Consider the following 20,686-nt stretch of genomic DNA (forward strand, 5'->3'; position numbering starts at 1 on the left):
ATTTATTCTGCCATTGATACAGTTCATAGAACCATAGAACCCCAACAGTGCAGAAGGATGTTATTCAGCCCATCGAGCCTGCACGATCCTCTGAAAGAGCACCCTACCCAGGCCCATGCCACCACCCTATCCCGGAAACCCTACCTAATGTTTGGACACAAAGGGGAAATTTAGCATGGGCAATCCACCAAACCTGCACATCTTTGGATGTTAGCTAGTGGGTTGTGACTGGTGCTGTGCACAAGCAGCAATTTGGAGCCACAAATGAGAACTCAACTGAGCATTGATTGGCAGTAGGCTGGAATTCCATCCGCCCTTGGAAGGAATTCCCACCTTGGAGAAATGTCGGACAATCAGATCTCCAGCCTATCCAGGCACAATGCTGCACTGGCCCAAAGAGGTACTACTGCAATGCTCTGCCTCAAATGAGTCCTGAGGTACGCCCCTGGGATCCCTAGGGTGGGAGGATAGGGTGCCCTGGGTGGGTTGGAAGGAGAGGGTGATCTTGGCAATGGCAGGTAGGCCGGAGGCACGAGGAGGGCCCGGAAGGGAGGAAATGCCAAATCTGAAGGGGCCTTTGATTGTGGTGCCGTCACGGCCTCTGTCCCATCTTCTTGCCTGAGCTGAAGATTCATTCATTCTTCGGTTTCCCACCTCGTCTATCCCGTCCCGGCCAGCCTAACAACTGAAACTGTAAAGTGACTAGCTCAGGGCGTTAATTGGGGAAAAGGCAGGTGTTATATCCCTCAGGGAGCTCACAGGATAAGGACAATTAGATTCCAGGTGACCTCTTCTGAATATGAGTTCCCCCAGTGACGAGGGGGTGTGTTTTCCCCCATAACTGAGAGCTCAGCTCTCTAGTATAAAAACTCCGGCCTGGGAACAATTGGGGAGGAGGCCTTTTGGAGAGTCTAGAATGTAATATTCTGAATAAATAGAATCTTCTACCTGGCTGATCCATGTGTGCTGCTTTAGCAGATTCTAAACCCGCCGTGCGGTCATTGGGCCTGTCGCCGCATCAATTTTGCGAGACCACTCCAGGGAGCGATGTCCCTCATCATCGTAGTGGATGGAGGCCTTTGAAATGCAGAGCACCACGGCTCAAACCACCATTGACAGACTGCGGCAATCGTTCAGCACAGGATACCGGAGGTGCTGGCCTCGGATAATGGGACAGCATTTACAAGTGCGGAGTTTGGGGCGTTCATGGCCGCCAACGGGATACGACATGTACACACTGCCCCGTATCGCGAATCGGGAATGTGCCGTGCTAACTTCAATAACAGGATGAAGAAGCAGGCATCGGGGTCTTGGGAGACGCGGATTGCACGGTTTCTTTTTTGTTACAGGACGACGCCACTCCGGCTGAATTGTTGATGGGCTTTCGCCTGCGAACACGTTTAAGTTTAGTACTCCCAGACATTGGCAAGAAATTCCCGGGGCCAGGATCGAGCTGAGACTGGCACTGGATGACATTAGCCCTTACGCACCTTCGCGGTGGGAGGCTCAGATCGTCTGGAATTTTGGAGACGGAGCCATGTGGTCACCAATCATCAGATGGGACCAGTTTCATTTCGGGTACGGACACAAGGACGCGAATCAAACCAGCATGTATACCACCTCTGAGGATGCATCCAAGAGAAACCAGATCCGATTCTGGAGGTTACGCACCAAAACCGTCCCCCAGCTCGAACTGACACCTCCGCCCCAGTCGCCGCCATTGGTCCCGGACGCACCTACCATAGAGAACCAGTCTTGAACATAGAAGACGCCAAAGTGCCGGGCGAGGATCCACTGGGCGCTGGTTCTGAGGTAAACATGGACATATTGCCACTACCTGAGCCAGCAGTGCCCACAACCCAGACCGCCACTGTGCCTACAACCCCGCTGAGACGCACCACGCAAAGGTGATGCTCCCCAGTCCGGTACACGCCACCAGCTGCTACATATTTGGTCCTCGATGACCATTCCAGGGCTAGGACACCTAAAGAGCCAGTAGTCCCGGTCGCTGAAATGGACGTACCTCCGGACTAGGGGGAGGGGGGGTGGAGGAGAGAGGTGGGAGGGTTATAACTGTCAGGGAGGTCACAAGACAAAGACAATTATATTCCTGGTGAACTCCTCTGAATATGAGTTCTCCGATAATGAGACCACAGGGTTTTCCGCCTTAGCTGAGAGCTCAGCTCTCTAATATAAAAACCCTGCCCTGAGAGCAGTTCAGGCAGGATGCCCTTCGGGGAGTTTTCTACCCAGCTGATCCAAGTGTCCTGCATTATCAGATTCTACAGCAGGTTTCCCGCCTGAAGCCCTGCCCACCCCACCTTGAAATTGCGTCAGGATTAGGGCAGGTGTCCATGTAATTTTATGCTACTCCCGCCCATCCCCCTCAGTACCCACCTGGGTGGAGTGTAAAATTTTGGTCAAGGTCTCTGCCTCAACCACCTTTGAGGAAGAGAATTTCAAAGTATCCTAATCCTCTGAGAGAAAAATAATTTTTTAACCACTGCCCTAAATGGATGTCCCCTTATTTTGAAATAGTGATCCCGGTATGTAGTTGGATAGATTTAAGCTATAGATTGACCATTGTAGTGCAACAATTACTCACTCAAGTCGAGAAGTGATTAAGTCAATCGAGGCTTTATTAAGCAAGACTTGTTCCCCAGCAGCTCAGTTACAGAATGCGGCTGCTGGGAGAACCCGGGCTCTTATACTCCGCCTTTCTGGGCGGAGCCAGCAGGCGGCAGATCCAACCAGGACCCAGGACCTGTCAGCCAATAGCCGATCGGCTTCACAGGTACCGTACTACCCCTAATACATACCACCACATTCACCCCTTGTTAAAAAAGAACCCGGCGGGGTGGTGGTTCGCATGGTGGTAGAGGTTTACAAGGCTGGTCCTGGAACTAATTTTGTACAGTGGCTATGCATTTAGCCCAACAGTTAACTATTTACAGGTTTTGTCAGAATTATTTACAGATTTTTGTCACGCGGATTCCACGAGTCGAGCGGGTGCCCTGGTCGTCCTTATCGATCGCCTCAGCCCCGGTGGTGGTGCAGGTGCTGGCTCGGGCACTGTCGTCTCTGGGAGCGGTGCGCTGTTCGTCCCTGTTTCTTTACTCCTGGGCGGACACGGGAGGAGGACCCATCCACCCGGGAAGGGAGCGGTTGTGGGGTGTGCCGGTGGCAGGGAGGGGATGACCGGTGTCGGGGGTGTGTGTGTGTTGCCGGCGGGCACCAGGTCCTGCAGGGAGACCGTGTCCTGTCGGCCGTCGGGGTATGCCACGTAGGCGTACTGAGGGTTTGCGTGGAGAAGGTGAACCCTCTCGACCAACGGGTCCGATTTGTGCACCCGCACATGCTTTCGGAGCAAGATGGGTCCTGGGGCTGCCAGCCAGGTCGGCAGCGACGTTCCAGAGGAGGACTTCCTAGGGAAGACAAGGAGGCGCTCGTGAGGCGTTTGGTTAGTGATGGTACACAGCAGCGACCGGATGGAGTGGAGGGCATCCGGGAGGACTTTCTGCCACCGGGAAACTGGGAGATTTCTGGACCGTAGGGCCAGTAGGACGGTCTTCCAAACCGTACCGTTCTCCCTCTCTACCTGACCGTTCCCCCGGGGGTTGTAACTGGTCGTCCTGCTCGAGGCAATGCCCTTGCTGAGCAGGAACTGATGCAGTTCGTCGCTCATGAGGGAGGACCCCCTGTCGCTATGGATGTACGCGGGGAAATCGAACAGTGTAAAGCTGGTGCCAAGGGCTTTAATGACTGTGGCCGCTGTCATGTCGGGGCAGGGGATGGTGAAGGGGAAACGGGAGTACTCGTCCACCACGTTCAGGAAGTATGCGTTGCGGTCGGTGGAGGGAGGGGGCCTTTGAAATCCAAACTGAGGCGTTCAAAGGGACGGGAAGCCTTTATCAGGTGCGCTCTATTTGGCCTGAAAAAGAGCGGTTTGCACTCTGCGCAGATTTGGCAGTTCCTGCTGGCTGTACGGACCTCCACAACAGAGTAGGGGAGGTTGCGGGACTTCACAAAATGGTAGAATCGAGTGACCCCCGGGTGGCAGAGGTCCTCGTGGAGGACTTGGAGGCGGTCTACTTGTGCGTTGGCACATGTACCGTGGGATAGGGCATCGGATGGCTCGTTCAGCTTTCCGGGACGATACAAGATCTCATAGTTATAGGTGAGGCTCAATCCTCCACCTCAAGATCTTGTCATTCTTGATTTTGCCCTGCTGTGCATTATCGAACATGAAAGCTACCGACCGTTGGTCAGTGAGGAGAGTGAATCTCCTGCCGGCCAGGTAATGCCTCCAATGTCGCACAGCTTCCACTATGGCTTGGACTTCCTTTTCCACTGAGGAGTGGCGGATTTCTGAGGCGTGGAGGGTCCGGGAGAAAAAAGATCACGGGTCTGCCCGCTTGGTTGAGGGTGGCCGCCAGAGCTACATCGGATGCGTCGCTCTTGACTTGGAAGGGGAGGGACTCGTCGATTGCGTGGATCGTGGCCTTTGCGATATCCGCTTTGATGCGGCTGAAGGCCTGGCGGGCCTCAGTCGACAGGGGGAAGGTAGTGGACTGGATTAACGGGCGGGCCTTGTCTGCGTATTGGGGAACCCACTGAGCGTAGTATGAAAAGAAGTCCAGACAGCATTTCAGGGCTTTGGAGCAGTGGGGGAGGGGAAATTCCATAAGGGGCGCATGTGTTCGGGGTCGGGGCCTATCACTCCATTGCGCACTACGTATCCAAGGATGGCCAGACGGTTGATGCTAAAAACGCATTTTTCCTCGTTATAGGTGAGGCTCAGGGCGTTAGCCATCTGGAGGAATTTGCGGAGGTTGGAGTCATGGTCCTGCTGGTCATGGCCGCAGATGGTTACATTGTCGAGGTATGGGAACGTGGCCCGCCACCCGTGCTGGTCAACCTTTCGGTCCATCTCCCGTTGAAAGACCGAGACTCCGTTCGTGACGCCAAATGGGACCCTTAAAAAATGGTAGAGCCGCCCGTTTGCCTCGAAGGCCGTGTACTTGCGGTCACTCGGGTGGATGGGGAGCTGGTGGTATGCGGACTTGAGGTCCACGGTGGAAAAGACCTTGTACTGTGCAATCCAATTGACCATGTCGGATATGCGGGGGAGAGGGTACGCATCGAGCTGCGTGTACCTATTGATGGTCTGACTATAGTCTACGACCATCCTCTGCTTCTCCCCGGTCTTCACAACTACCACCTGGGCTCTCAAGGGACTATTGCTGGCCTGGATTATGCCTTCCTTCAGCAGCCGCTGGACTTCAGACCGGATAAACGTCCGATTCTGGGCGCTGTATCGTCTGCTCCTAGCGGCGACGGGTTTGCAATCCGGGGTGAGGTTTGCAAACAAGGAAGGCGGTTCAACCTTGAGGGTCGCGAGGCTGCAGTTAGTGAGTGGGGGTATTGGGCCGCCGAATTGAAACGTTAGGGTCTGGAGGTTACACTGGAAATCTAACCCTAAGAGAGTGGGAGCGCAGAGTTGTGGAAGGACGTAAAGCCTATAATTCTTAAACTCCCTCCCTTGCACCGTTAGGTTCGCGATGCAGAACCCTTTGATTTCTATGGAATGGGATCCCGCTGCCAGGAAAATCTTTTGGGTGCTCGGACGAATGGAAAGAAAACAGCGTCTTACCGTATCCGGGTGGATAAAACTTTCCGTGCTCCCAGAGTCGATGAGGCATGGCGTCTCGTACCCATTGACCAGCACCGTTGTCGTTGGGAGCGTCCGGGGCCGCGATTGGTCCAGGGTCACCGAAGCCAGTCTAGGTTGCTGCACCGTAGCGTTTTCTTCAGACCCTGTGGAGCCGTCTATGCTGGGGTCCTTGGCTATCAGCCAAGATGGCGGCGTCCATGGATCGCACGCGGTCGGGGGTGGACAAAATGGCCGCCCCCATGGATCGCACGTGGCCAGGGGGTCGCAAGATGGCGGCGCCCATCCTCTTCGCATGGTGTCCGGGACCCAAAATGGCGGCGCCTGCGGGCCGCACATGGATCGTTGGGGAGGTTGAGTCTGCTGTCCCCGTTCTCCCCCGGAGATAGCGGCGACCCCCCCGGGACTGGCACACCGCTGCGTAATGCCCCTTTTTGCCGCAGCTCTTACAGATAGCTGAGCGGGCCGGGCAGCTCTGCCGGGGGTGTTTCGCCTGCCCGCAAAAATAGCAGCTGGGCCCACCGGAATGGTCTGGTGCTCTAGCCGCGCAGGCCTGCGGGGGGGTGGGGGGTGCCGGGGAGTCGGTCGCAACGGGGGTCCACGGAGCCCAAGGGGCTGCCGCATGGTCTGGGCCGTAGGCGCGGGCATTTTGGGAGGCCACGTCGAGGGAGGCCGCAAGGGCCCGTGCCTCTGCGAGTCCTAACGAGTCTCTCTCTAACAGTCTTTGGCGAATTTGAGAAGAAGTCATACCTGCCACAAAAGCAACTCTGGTTAGGAGCTCCGTGTGCTCGTTTGCGCTCACCGACGGGCAGTTGCAGTTCCTTCCCAAAATCAACAGTACGTTGTAGAAGTCGTTGAGCGATTCTCCAGGGATTTGCCATCTCGTCGCGAGTTGGTGGCGTGCGTAGACCTGGTTTATGGGCCGAATGTAGACTCCTTTCAGCATGGTGAGCGCCGTCGGGAAATCCTCCGCATCTTCGATGAGCGTGTAGATCTCCGGGCTCACCCTGGAATGCAGGACCTGCATTTTCTGATCTTCCGTGGTCCGGCCGGGGGCCATTCGAAGGTAACCTTCGAAACATGCTAGCCAGTGTTTACTGCCGACGAGTTTGCTGCATGGGGGCTGATTCGCAGACACTCCGGGGTGATCCGGAGCTCCATAGTCTTTTTAAGCTTGCTTAATAAATTGTAGCGCAACAATTACTCACTCAAGTCGAGAAGTGATGAAGTCAATCGAGGCTTTATTAAGCAAGACTTGTTCCCCAGCAGCTCAGTTATAGAATGCGGCTGCTGGGAGAACTCGAGCTCTTATACTCCTCCTTTCTGGGCGGAGCCAGCAGGCGGCAGATCCAACCAGGACCCGGGACCTGTCAGCCAATAGCCTCTCGGCTTCACAAGTACCATACTACCCCTAATACATACCACCACAACCATGATGTTGCTGAATGGTGAAATAGGCCCATGGGGACTGAATGACCTTCTCCTGTTCCTATGTTCTTCCTTTCAGACACTCCTTAAGAACTACCACTTTGACAAACGTTTTGGTCACCCGGGTTTCCGAATACTGCCCACATGGCTCAGTGTCAAATCTTTGACTGATCATTCCTGTGATGTATCCTTAGCTGTTTCATTGTGTTCAACATTGTTATGTATGTGGGTTGCTATTGTTGTGTTGTTGCATGGTCTTTCTAAGTGTTGAATCATTTGATAATCCGCGATGCCATTGGATACTTTGTGGGCTTAGAGTCAGTCTAGACCAAGCCTTTGTACAGTTGAACACTATCTCGTAAACCTCTGTTGATTATTGCATTCAACCCACGTGCTTCAGCATTTACATTCTTTTTTCCTGCAAATACAGTACACAGCATGAAGAACAGGCGACAAAGAACGGATCAGAAAAAAAATTTGAAGTGAAAAGGAAATCAAAGTTGCCGATGATCAATATTGAAGTAGATCAACAGTGGGTCAGCGATCACACTTCACACATAGCACCGCGCACCTGGCATCGGAACCGGTAAGGTTTCGGACACAAATTCAAAGGAAAAGTCCATTAAGACCAGCACCCAAGGAGTTCAGACTGAAGACTTTGCAATGTGCAGGAGAATAAGACAAAAGGTAGATGGGGCAAAGAAAACATTTTGGGCACCACTAGCCGATGCAATTGACTTTGTCACCCCACTTAAAATAGAGCATTGATATAAGGGAAGCTGTGAGAGCATTCTGCTATCGCTGAAAAATTGTGGGAAACCTTGACACCATGGATCCACTTGAGGAAGATTCAGAAAACTGGAAATCATATGCAGAGAGACTCCACTATTATATCCTGGACAATAACATTTCAGAAGATATTCAATCCCTGATTTTCTTAGTACAATTGGGAGCAAAACTTTTAATTTGCTCAAAAGTTTTTTCCAACCTGATAAAACCTATCAAGAATTGGTTAAAATATTCGAAGATCATTATGCACCAAAGCCATCAATTATCGCAGAGCAGTTTCAATTTCACCGAAGGAATTAGCTAGAAGGGAGAAGCATTGCGTAGTTTATTGCAACCCACAAGTGCCTTGTGGAGTTTTACAAATTTGCCGACTCACTTGGTGACAACTTTAGAGATTGCTTGCTTTGTGGGTTGAGTAATGAGGCCATTCAGAGGAGATTATTAACGAAAAAGAATAATATTTTATATATTGCTTTTTCAATGGAGTTTGCTGCTAAATTGACTTCTCAGCTCGGAACAGGTACAAGGATGCAGAAAAAGCCTACCCAGTGTCATCGCTGTGCAAAAATGAGCTATTCACAGGCAGATTGCTGGGGCAATGCAAAAATTGTGACAGAACTGGACACACAGCAAGAACTTGCTGGGATAAATCAGTTTCTCCAGAGAAGAATATTCAAGGAAAATCACAGAACACTTCTAAAGGGTGGCACAATGGTACAGTAGTTAGCACTGATGTCTCACAGCCCCAGGGACCTGTGTTCAATTCTAGTCATGGGTGCCAGTCTGTGTGGAGTCCGCATGTTCTCCCCGTGTCTGCGTGGGTTTCCTCCGGGTGCTTCAGTTCCCTCCCACAGCCCAAAGATGTGCCGGTTAGGTGGATCGATTAAATTGTCCCTTAGTCTCCAAAGATGCGTTGGTTAGATGGGGTTACCGGGATAGGGTGGGGTCTAGGTAGGGTGATCTTTCAGAGGGTCGGTGTAGACTCGATGGGCCAAATGGCTTCCTTCTGTACCATAGAAAATCAACTGAGAAAATGAAATGAAAAAAATGATAAATGAAATGAAAATCGCTTATTGTCACAAGTAGGCTTCAAATGAAGTTAATGTGAAAAGCCCCTAGTCGCCACATTCCGGCGCCTGTTCAGGGAGGCTGGCACGGGAATTGAACCATGCTGCTGGCCTGCCTTGGTCTGCTTTAAAAGCCAGCGATTTAGCCCTGTGCTAAACAAGCCCCTAACATTCACAATGTGGAAGAAAATAAGAATAACTACAATGAAAATACAGCACATGGTTCTGATGGGGAACTAAAGTTGAATGTACGATCTGTAGAAGGTAAATCACATCAGTTCTGGATAATTCCAAAACTGAATGGACAGCCGATGAAAATGGAAGTCAGTATGGGGCTGCTATTTTCTTAATTCCTGAGACTATCTATGAACAAAAATTGAATCAGCTATTATTGAAGCCAGCAGATGCCATCCTGAGGACCTGCACTGAAGAAATAGTGGCCTGGATTCTCCGCCCCACGACGTCAGCAATGTGGATCGCGATCAGGCGGAGAATCAGGCGGAGAATCAGGCGGAGAATCAGGCTTCCAGCTGATATTGAGGTTTGCGCCAGGTTCGAACCGTTATTCTCCGGCCCCCCCCCGCTGATGGCTAGATTGTGGTTCTCGTCCGCGCGCCAGTGGAGGATGCTAATGCAGGCCCGATACTAGAGACTCCGGACCCTCGCGATTCTCTGGTCCTTGGGGCTGGGAACCACGAGGCCAGGATTCACTACAAGTATCACCAAATGTGAACCTGATGCGGTGGACATCGTCGTTGGTCAAGGAGGTAACTCCTGAAGAGAGTTTCCCCCAACATCCATCTGTGGCCCAGCCAACCCTACCCTCCCCACAATGCACTACCTGCCCACCCTTCCCCTGCCGCTCAAAATAGCGTCCCGATAGCATGATTCTCTCAGGAATCCCTTGTTTTCCTTGCCATGCATAGATTACATGGTCAGGGATACTGAATTGCTTCATGATTTTCACTCCCTCAGTGCAATTCTCCTCTGGCGGGAGAGCATAGGGTGGGATTGTGTGTCAGCCGACACCGGAATCGGGAAAAATGATTGGGTGGCCTCTGGTTCTACAGTGCGACACCGACCATATGGGAAGTCAGTATAATCCTCCGACTCGAGCTCCGGGGTGTTCTGGGTCTTGGATATATGGCTCTCATCTGTGTCTTTGTCCTCATCGCTGCTGGGCACCTGGGGCACTGGCTGTGGCTGTGGCTTGGGGCAGGGGATACCAGACGGGCCCGCCCCATCACCAACAGCTCTTACAAGACGCAAGACAAGATGCATGATTAGACCGTCGGCCTGTGGGGGAAGAGAGGGTGTGGGGGTGAGGTGGGGTGAGGGTCAAGTGAAGGTGGTGTGGGGTTGAGGGTGGTGCGGTATTGTGTTGGAGGGGTTGACACATGTGTTACGCGGAACCGCAAATCAGCGGGGCCTCACTTCCTCGCCTGACACCGATCTCCACCCCGGCAGCTGCTCGTTCCTCAGGCCCGCCGACCACCTCTGCTCTTCAGTGGTGAGAGGCCGCAGGTCCAGTGGTTCCCACCCCAGTCTTCTCCCGATCCCGGCCTTCTCCTGGACGGGTGGGGGGGGGGACACAGAAAACACAGTGTTAGACAGTCCGATGTATACAGCCCAGGGGTGTGTAGCTGATGGCATCAGTGGCCGGGGCACCCAGCCACGGCGGCCAATATGGGTGCCGATGTGTGGTGCAGGGTGGGGGTGTGGCCGTCCTCTTGGTGAGGGGGGTTTCGAGTTTTTGGTGTTTGGGAAGGGGGTTTATGTCAGGCGCACAGTGTTACCTACTCACCCTGGCCACCCTGAGGAGGTTGTGCAGTTTTTACCTGCATTGCTGGCCAATCTAGACAGTGTTTCTGATGGCACTGACCGCCTCTGCCACCTGCGCCCAGGCACGGCGAATGGTGGCAGTTGGCAGTTCCCGGACCAGGGTACAGGGTCGCCCGCTTCTCCTCCACGCCGTCCAACAGGGTCTCAAGCTCCGCGTTTGTAAAGCAGGGTGCCGCTCTCCTCGCTGCCATCTTGTTGGCCCAAGTGTCAATCACGGATCTGGCGAATCAGACACCATTTCTCATTGGAATCGATTGTGTTCCTCATGGCGCCAGTGTTATCCCCTTAATGGTCGCTGAATCCGTCCAGGTGTGGTGCCAGTTTTGCTGTCGAAAAAGTCCACGAATTCTGTCCCAACGTCAACACTTAGTCTCAGGAACGGAGAATTCCGCCGTATATATTTACGTTTTACTCCTTATACTACATCTCCCCCAAGTCTCTGATTCGATGAATACTCTTTACATTATCCTGCATCTCCCCCCACAATCTCTGTCATCTCTACATAAGCGTTGTGATGGTTTCATCAATCCCCCTGACCTTGTTTTGATTTCTCGCTGAGGTTGCATAGGAATCACTGGTTTTCTATATTCTTTCTTGAACACTGTGGAGTAGCTTGTGAAGCTTCAGAGACTATTGGTTTTCTATTCAGGTTGTCTTCTGATCATCTGGATATTTGGTCCATTCAATTGATTGTCTCCTTCTCATTGATAGGAGTTGCTTCTCACTATCACATGTTCGCTTTCAACCAGATAAGATCGCGGGCTTTGTGTCTTTTCCAGCATATGGCCTTTTCCATTTTGGTCTCTAACCCAGCTGGTTCACCTGGTAGGAGTTCCAGTACCTCATGCACTAAGTTGATCGTAATCCTTCGTCTGATTTACACAATACTCATCCTCCTGCCCTTGGTCTCTTGATGTCAGAGGATTCCAGAGATGGCATGAACATATGCAGAAAAACAGGAACCTAATGGGTAACCTTCTTCCCATTAATATCTCAGATGGAGCTAATTTATTCTGGCCATCCACCACCATCACCCCCCTCTCCCCAACCCCCGTCAAACAATTCTTTTAAATCGATAGGTAAATAGGATTGCTCGGGAAGTCATAGAATCAAAGAATTTTACAGCACCAAAGGGAGCAATTTAGTTCATCTCCCCTGCACCAGCTCTGAAACAGCTATCAGGTGTCATTTTCCTGCCCTTTTCCGAAATTCTTTACATTTTATCATTTTCAAATATTTATTCATTTCCCTTTTAACAGTTTCCAATGGCCGGGCAACCCGTTTCCTAACCTCTCCTTTCATCTCAGTAAGAAACAAATGGATTGCATTAGAAATTATTTATACAATACTCTCTCAGAGGCTTAGTGGAGACAGGAGCTGCACATTGAACCGTAATGAAAAGAAGATCCAAGCATGAATCTTGCTCTGAGCCGTAGGCTAATCAAAGCAAGAGGATGTGTGGGTCATCACAATTGATTCCCGTGCCATGGGCTAGGAATAAAAAAAGCAGCATGATGCACATTCCTAGGACTAAAGTACAGTATTATCATGAATAGCGGCCTAAAGCCTGAGGACACAATACGTTTGAAGTGTCTGCACGTCCCAATGTGTGTGGCCAGGAGGGGGTACATGAGATGTGCGCTTGGCTGATGTAGCTGCCAAGCTCCATTTGAATTAGCAGAGAACACAATAAAATGACAGGAGCATCTGGACACTGCTATTCTTGCAAAGACCCAATTGGAAGGGGCACGTAACAGGGAATAGCAATGTTGAAAATTAACTTCCCAGCCACTACTGCCCGTGCTGTCCTTCATCACCGTGCCAGACAGTTGCTGTCTTACCGGCTACTGCCATCTGATAATTTAGCCGGTTATGTGTCACATGCTGGAGGGATGACAATATATTATGCATACCAGCTCAGTCAGAATTATAGAATCGTAGAAACCTGCAGCACAGAAGGAGCACATTTCACGCCATCTTATCTGCCCTGACCAACAAGCAGTCTACCAGCCTCATCTCACTCCTAGCTCGAGATCCAAAGCCTTGTAGGTTGCATCACATCAAGTGCATATCCAATAACCTTATAAATGTTATGAGGGTTCCTGCCTCTACAACCCTTTTAGAGAGTGAGTTCCAGATGCTCACCATCCTCTCAGTGAAAAGATTTCCCCACTTCCGGGTGCGGCTATGCAGAGCTAGGTCGCATATTCGGTAGCTCCCGCTTGGAACGAACTTTTGGGCTCTTTTACAGGGCCCCCACGGCATTTGTTTGACATTCCCCGGTGTGGCAAGAAGACTGCAGCATTCCCCTGACAGTGTCCCCCAGGAGTGTTGTGTCTTTTGGCTACCAGACCCGGCAGAGACAGTAAAAGATTTGGCTTTAGCTGCAGGTTTAGACTAAAAGCCTCTTCCAGCATGCAGGCGGGGGAAGGGCAAGCTTAAAGCTGCAATCTGACTTGACTCTATCAAAGGTGACTTCTAGCAGCAGAGGGAACAACTGTGAAAAGATCTACCAAGGCCATTGAAGAAGCAGGGACGAGGCTTCCGGTGGCGGCCATGGAGGAGTAGGTCGCGCATTCGGCAGCTCCCGTCTGGAACTGACTCTCAGACCTTTTTCAGGAGTTTCCATAGACTTTTTAAACGGACCAGAAGTGTAACGGCCAAAGGAGCGGCACTGGAGCAACGGGAGAAGCGAGGGAAAGAAAACAAAATGGCGGCGGCCAGGGACAAAGGGGAGCTGCAGGAGTTCATCAAGCGCTGCTTCGAGGAGCAGCGCGAGGAGATGCGCAAGGAGATGTTGGCGCCTATGCTTTCGGCAATTGAAGGACTCGGGATCACCCAGAAGGTCCACGAAGCTAAGATCCAGGAGGTACAGAAAAGAGTCAGTCAGAACGAGGACGAGCTCGTGGGCCTGGCGGTGAGAGTGGAGCAGAACGAGGCGCTACACAAGAGGTGGGCGGGAAGACTCGAAGACCTGGAGAACAGGTTGAGGAGAAAGAATCTGCGAATCCTGGGTCTCCCTGAGGGAGTGGAGGGGGCTGATGCCGGGGCATACGCGAGCATGATGCTCAAGGCGATGATGGGCACGAAGGCCCCTTCGAGGCTGCTGGAGTTGGACGGGGCACATCGGGTGCTGGCGAAGAAGCCCCAGGCAAATGAGCCGCCAAGGGCGATGGTGGTGAGGTTCCACCGGTTCACGGACAGAGAGTGGGTCCTGAGACGGGCCAAGAAGGAGCGGAGCAGTAAGTGGGACAATGCAGAGATCCGAATATACCCGGACTGGAGCACGGAGGTTGCAAAGCGGAGAGCGGGTTTCAACCGGGCCAAAGCGGCGTTGTACCGGAAAGAAGTGAAATTCGGAATGCTGCAGCCAGCGCGACTGTGGGTCACATACAAGGGCCAACACTATGACTTCGAAAAGCCTGAAGAGGCGTGGACCTTTGTACAAGCCGAAAAGTTGGACTCTAACTGAGGGTTTGTGAGGGTAGGGGGGATGTTTGAGGTTTGTTGTGTGATGGTTGTTCTATATAGGGGGTCAATCACGCGCAGGAAATGTTACATGGGCTGGGGGAGAGAGACAAGGCCGCGACAGGAGCTGCGCCAGAGGGGGCGGAGCGGGCTTTGGAAAGCGCGGGGTGTTTTCCCGCGTGCGGGAAGAAAGGCGGGAAGGGGAACAAAGGAATGCATATGGATTGGGAGACTCCCACGCGGGGAGGTCAATGGGACAGCGGGGGAAGCCGGGGTCAGCAGGCGTCAGCTGACTTACGGGAGTGACATGGGGGAGCAAAAAAGCTAGACAGGGGTCTAGCGGGGGGGAGGGGAGGGGGGGGAAGGTGGGGGGGGGGGAAAGGGTTGCTGCTGCACTGGCCGAAAGGGAATGGGACACAGAAGAGGTGGTCGGGACGGGGATCCCCCTCTGGGGGACTGGAGGGTGAGGGAGGCGTGGACACGGGACTGGCCCAGAAAAGGAGATGGCTAGTCGGCGGGGCGTGGGGGGGGGGGGGTGAGAGCCCCTCCAATCCGGCTAATAACGTGGAATGTGAGGGGCCTGAATGGGCCGGTGAAGAGGGCTCGAGTGTTCGCGCACTTAAAGGGACTGAAGGCGGACGTGGCCATGCTCCAAGAGACACATCTGAAGGTGGCGGACCAGGTCAGGCTAAGAAAGGGATGGGTAGGACAGGTATTCCACTCGGGACTGGACGCGAAGAATAGAGGGGTGGCAATATTGGTGGGAAAGCGGGTGTCATTTGAGGCCAAGACTATTGTAGCGGACAATGGAGGGCGATATGTAATGGTGAGCGGTAAGCTGCACGGGATGTGGGTGGTGTTGGTAAACGTATACGCCCCGAACTGGGATGATGCAGGATTCATGAAGCGCATGTTGGGGCGCATTCCGGACCTGGAGATAGGAGGCCTGATAATGGGAGGGGACTTCAATACAGTGTTGGGTCCAGCTCTAGACCGCTCCAAATCAAGGACTGGAAAGAGGCCGGGGGCGGCCAAGGTACTTAGGGGGTTTATGGATCAGATGGGGGAGTGGACGGATAGATTTCTTTGTTGTGGGTAGGGCGCTCATCCCGAGGGTGGAGGGGACGGAGTATTCGGCCATAGCCATTTCGGACCATGCCCCACACTGGGTGGAACTGGAGCTGGGAGAGGAGAGGGACCAACGCCCGTTGTGGCGGCTGGATGTGGGACTGCTGGTGGACGAGGTGGTGTGTGGGAAGGTGAGGGGGTGTATCGAAAGGTACTTGGAGGCCAACGACAACGGGGAGGTGCGGGTGGGAGTGGTATGGGAGGCGTTGAAGGCGGTGATCAGGGGAGAGCTAATTTCCATTAGGGCTCATAGGGAGAAGACAGAGGGTATGGAAAGGGAGAGGTTAGTGGGGGCGATTTTGAGAGTGGACAGGAGATACGCAGAGGCCCCGGAGGAAAGATTACTTGGGGAAAGACGACGGCTCCAGACGGAGTTTGACCTGTTGACCACAGGGAAGGCGGAGGCACAGTGGAGGAAAGCGCGGGGGGCGACCTACGAGTATGGGGAAAAGGCTAGTCGGATGCTGGCACGCCAGCTCCGTAAGAGGATGGCAGCGAGGGAAATAGTGGGAGTCAAAGATGGAAGGGGAGCCACGGTTCGGAGTGCGACGAAAATAAACGAGGTATTCAAGGCCTTTTATGAAGAGCTGTACAGATCCCAGCCCCCAGCGGGGGAAGAGGGGATGAGACGATTCCTAGATCAGCTGAGATTCCCGAGGGTGGAGGAGCAAGAGGTGGCTGGTTTGGAGGAGCTGAGCAAGGGTTTGGGGAGCATGCAGGCGGGGAAGCCCCCGGGACCGGACGGATTCCCGGTGGAGTTCTACAGGAAGTACGCAGACCTGTTGGCCCCACTACTGGTGAGGACCTTTAATGAGGCAAGAGAGGAGGGGACCCTGTCCCCGACAATGTCGGAAGCGACAATTTCTTTGATCCTAAAGCGGGACAAGGACCCACTGCAATGTGGATCGTACAGGCCGATCTCGCTCCTCAATGTGGATGCAAAGTTGCTGGCAAAAGTGCTGGCCACGAGGATCGAGGACTGTGTCCCGGGGGTAATCCACGAGGGCAGGCAACTAAACACCAATGTGCGGCAGCTCTTAAACGTGATAATGATGCCATCGGAGGAGGGAGAGGCGGAGATAGTGGCAGCTATGGACGCGGAGAAGGCCTTTGACCGAGTAGAGTGGGAGTACCTCTGGGAGGTGCTGCGCAGGTTTGGGTTCGGGGTAGGGTTTATCAATTGGGTTAAGCTCCTTTACAGAGCCCCGATGGCAAGTGTAGTGACGAACCGGCGGAGGTCGGAGTACTTTCGACTGTACCGAGGGACGAGGCAGGGGTGCCCCTTGTCCCCCCTGTTGTTCGCATTGGCGATCGAACCATTGGCCATGTCATTGAGGGAGTCTAATAAATGGAAGGGGGTGGTCCGAGGGGGAGAAGAGCATCGGGTGTCGCTATATGCGGATGACCTGTTGCTGTACGTGGCGGATCCAATGGAGGGGATGGTGGAGGTCATGCAGACTCTAAGGGAGTTTTGGGCGTTTCGGGCTATAAGCTCAATGTAGGGAAGAGTGAGCTCTTTGTATTACAGGCGGGGGACCAAGAAAGAGGGATAGGGGACCTACCGCTGAGGAGGGCGGAGGGGAGCTTTCGGTATCTGGGGATCCAGATAGCCAGGAGTTGGGGGACCCTACATAAACTGAATCTGACGAGGTTGGTGGAGCAAATGGAGGAGGATTTCAAAAGATGGGACATGTTACCGCTCTCGCTGGCGGGTAGAGTGCAGTCGGTCAAAATGGTGGTCCTTCCAAGGTTTCTGTTTGTGTTTCAGTGCCTTCCCATCGTGATCACTAAGGCCTTTTTTAAGAGAGTAGGCAGGAGTATTATGGGGTTTGTGTGGGCGAATAAGACCCCGAGAGTAAGGAGAGGGTTCCTGGAACGCAGTAGGGACCGAGGAGGGTTGGCGCTGCCAAACCTGGGGAGCTACTACTGGGCAGCAAATGTGGCGATGATCCGCAAGTGGGTTATGGAGAGAGAGGGGGCGGCATGGAAGAGGATGGAGATGGCGTCCTGTAAAGGAACGAGCCTGGGGGCGTTGGTGACGGCACCGCTGCCGCTCTCGCCGACAAAGTATACCACGAGCCCGGTGGTGGCCGCAACGCTAAGGATCTGGGGCCAGTGGAGACGGCATGGGGTGCAATGGGAGCATCGGTGTGGTCCCTGATCAGGGGTAACCACCGGTTTGTCCCGGGGAAGATGGACGGGGGGTTCCAGAGCTGGCATCGGGCAGGGATTGGAAGAATGGGGGACCTGTTCATCGACGGGACGTTTGCGAGCCAGGGGGCACTGGAGGAGAAGTTCGAGTTACCCCCGGGAAATGCCTTTAGATATATGTAGGTGAGGGCTTTTGTGAGGCGACAGGTGAGGGAATTCCCGTTGCTCCCGGCACAAGAACTTCAAGATAGGGTGATCTCGGGTGTATGGGTCGGGGAGGGCAAGGTGTCGGAAATACACCCGGAGTTGAAAGAAGAGGGGGAAGCGCTGGTAGAAGAGTTGAAGGGTAAATGGGAGGAGGAGCTGAGGGAGGAGATCGAGGAAGGTCTGTGGGCTGATGCCCTAGGTAGGGTTAATTCCTCCTCCTCGTGTGCCAGGCTCAGCCTGATACAATTTAAGGTGGTCCACAGAGCGCATTTGACGGGGGCGAGGTTGAGTAGGTTCTTAGGGGTAGAGGACAGATGTGGAAGGTGCTCAGGGAGCCCGACGAACCATGTCCATATGTTTTGGTCATGCCCGGCACTGGAGGGGTTCTGGAGAGGAGTGGCGGGAGCAATATCTCAGGTGGTGAAAGTCCGGGTCAAGCCAAGCTGGGGGCTAGCAATATTTGGAGTAGTGGATGAACCGGGAGTGCAGGAGGCGAAAGAGGCCGGCATTCTGGCCTTTGCGCCCCTCGTAGCCCGGCGAAGGATCTTGCTAATGTGGAAGGAGGCGAAGCCCCCCAGCCTGGAGGCCTGGATAAATGATATGGCTGGGTTCATAAAGTTGGAGAGGATTAAGTTTGCCTTGAGAGGGTCTGCGCAGGGGTTCTACAGGCGGTGGCAACCGTTCCTAGACTATCTCGCGGAGCGTTAGAGGAAGGTCGGTCAGCAGCAGCAGCAACCTTGGGGGGGGGGGGGGGGAGAGGGGGGACTGCCTGGGAGGGTGGATGAGCAAGAGATAACATGAAGGGTTGGGGAAACTGGCACGTACGGGTGAGGGCCAGTGTACAAAGCTGTGTAAATATATCATTTTACCATGTATATATCTTACTCTGCGCGATTTCTCGTTTTGTTTTTAGTTACGGGGGGGTTATTGTTTGTAAGGGAGAAAAATTATGTTAAAAAACTTTAATAAATATCTTTTTTTTCCCCTCACATATTCTCTCAGACTACATCTTACCCAAAATCTATTTTCCGACGGGTGTGAATCACTCAATGCAGGGAAAAAGGGCCTTCCTGTCCCCACTATTGAGACACCTCATAATTTTAAACATTTCAATCCAGCAACAATGTTCCCGAGTAACTGGCCTCGTTGCGCTCTCGCTTGTGTGAGATGAGGCCGGTGAATGGCGGGAGAGGCGGAAAATGAGAACCGTGCCGGACGCCAATCCGTTTGCAATGCAATCGGACCACTCCCGTAGGCGAAATCGGGGTCTCGCCGTAGTGTGGCGAGAAACCAATTATCGTCACTTAAGCCCTATTTCCATACAATTAACGAGAGCGACCCCATATCCAACGACCTCGCGTCATTCAGCGGCCTCCCAAGCAAGTGGTCTCGCTGGTGCCGATTAGTACTCCTTTTGAAAAACGTGAACCTGGCGGATGGGCTGCTGCGGCGAGCTGAGGAGGTGAACGACGATCTTTGCACACATGGAATGAGCCCAGGGGTCACTAGACATGCTGCCCGTGTCAGGTTATGGTGGGAGGGGGGGGATCCGGGGGGTGCAGCCCCTGTTGGGTTGGGCTGCCGTGGAGGTCTGGGGGTATCAGCGCAGGGGGGACCCTGAGTGGCGGTGGGGAGGGGGTGGGGGGGGCGTACCTGTACAGGTCTGTCATGCCAACCCCTGTACTGCGTGTTCCCATACCAGGGGAAACTCTAGCCCCTGCTTGTCTGCCCCACAAACCACCCATAACTCCCACTGACCGCGGAGGCCTCTGGCCGTGCAGCTGAAGGCTATTGCAGATAGGGAATTGCCAATCGTGGTCAAGTGAACAGTTTGCACATCCCAAGTGGATCCCAGAGGGTGGGCGCGCCATGTACCATGTGGCGCCATGTACCATGTGGCGCCATGTACCATGTGGGCTCATTAGCGAGCATCCCAATCACACCTTGATGCATGGACACTGTGCTTGAACACTGCGGGAGGCAGCACCACTACGCAACAGCCAACCTCCAAACACCCAAGGGATGAGCCTCAGCCCTGGGCTCATGTCCGCAGCCGGGTGTGCATGGAAGAGCGTGTTGGGTGGAGGGAGTCGGGGGGGTCATGTCTGGGGGGATGGGGCATGGGATTGGTGGTCGGCCCGCACCGCGGAACAAAGAGCCAGAGGTGTCATACTGGTTGTGTTGAGGGTATTTTAATGTTCCTCGTCCAAGTGTACACCAGTGCACCAATATCCCGATGGTGCTGCCCCACTATCCCTCCCCTCCCTCCCCCCAAACCTCTAAAAAGCCGACTCACCCTCCCCCAACACACATTGAACCCCCAAACTCCAACCCCCCCCCCAACCTACCTTCACCCCCTCTCCCCCAGTGTCCTCAGTGATGCTCGATGTGCTTAGCCTTCCTTGTTCCACCGTTACGTCTAGGTGTGTCCCTAGGATGCACATCAGAGGAGGAGGCAGCCAGCTGCTTACCTTGCCCCTTGGCCTTCGATGCCTCTGGCGGGCATCCTCTGGGCCCCATGCACTTGTCGGCTTCACATGCACAGCCGTGGCACCCTGTACCGGGTGCTGGCTGCAGTGGGGTGGAACGCAAGGGTGCAAGTCGGGGGAGCTGGTGGCCACCGTCACCAGGCCATAGGATGGATCCGAGTTGCCACTCAGCATCCCCTCCTCCTGGAGCTCACCTTGGGATAGAGGAGCAGCTCATTCAAGCACCGGCTGCCCCAGCTCATTCTGGCTCTGCCAGTCTTGGTGGTTTCCCCAATGTCTGCACCATGGTGTTGATGCCCTCGGCGATGCTCCTCAGTGACTGGGACATGCTGTAGCACCTCGGCCATTCTCATCGGAGAGCAGGACAAGTCTGTAGCGCCTCATCGAGGTCAGCCTCGTACTCAATCCCGTCCCCCATTGAATCAGACAGTCTGCCGAGGCCCTCA

At 53.7% G+C, this 20,686-nt stretch overlaps 1 pseudogene; it reads left to right on the forward strand.

Moving 5' to 3' along the window:
* Positions 1 to 342: 342 nt before the first annotated feature.
* The window catches only part of LOC140411481 (uncharacterized protein KIAA1958 pseudogene), a 37,575-nt pseudogene continuing 17,231 nt past the window's right edge, over positions 343 to 20,686 (forward strand).

Source organism: Scyliorhinus torazame, chromosome 4 (assembly GCF_047496885.1).
Source record: "Scyliorhinus torazame isolate Kashiwa2021f chromosome 4, sScyTor2.1, whole genome shotgun sequence".
NCBI classification, from domain to species: Eukaryota; Metazoa; Chordata; class Chondrichthyes; order Carcharhiniformes; family Scyliorhinidae; genus Scyliorhinus; species Scyliorhinus torazame.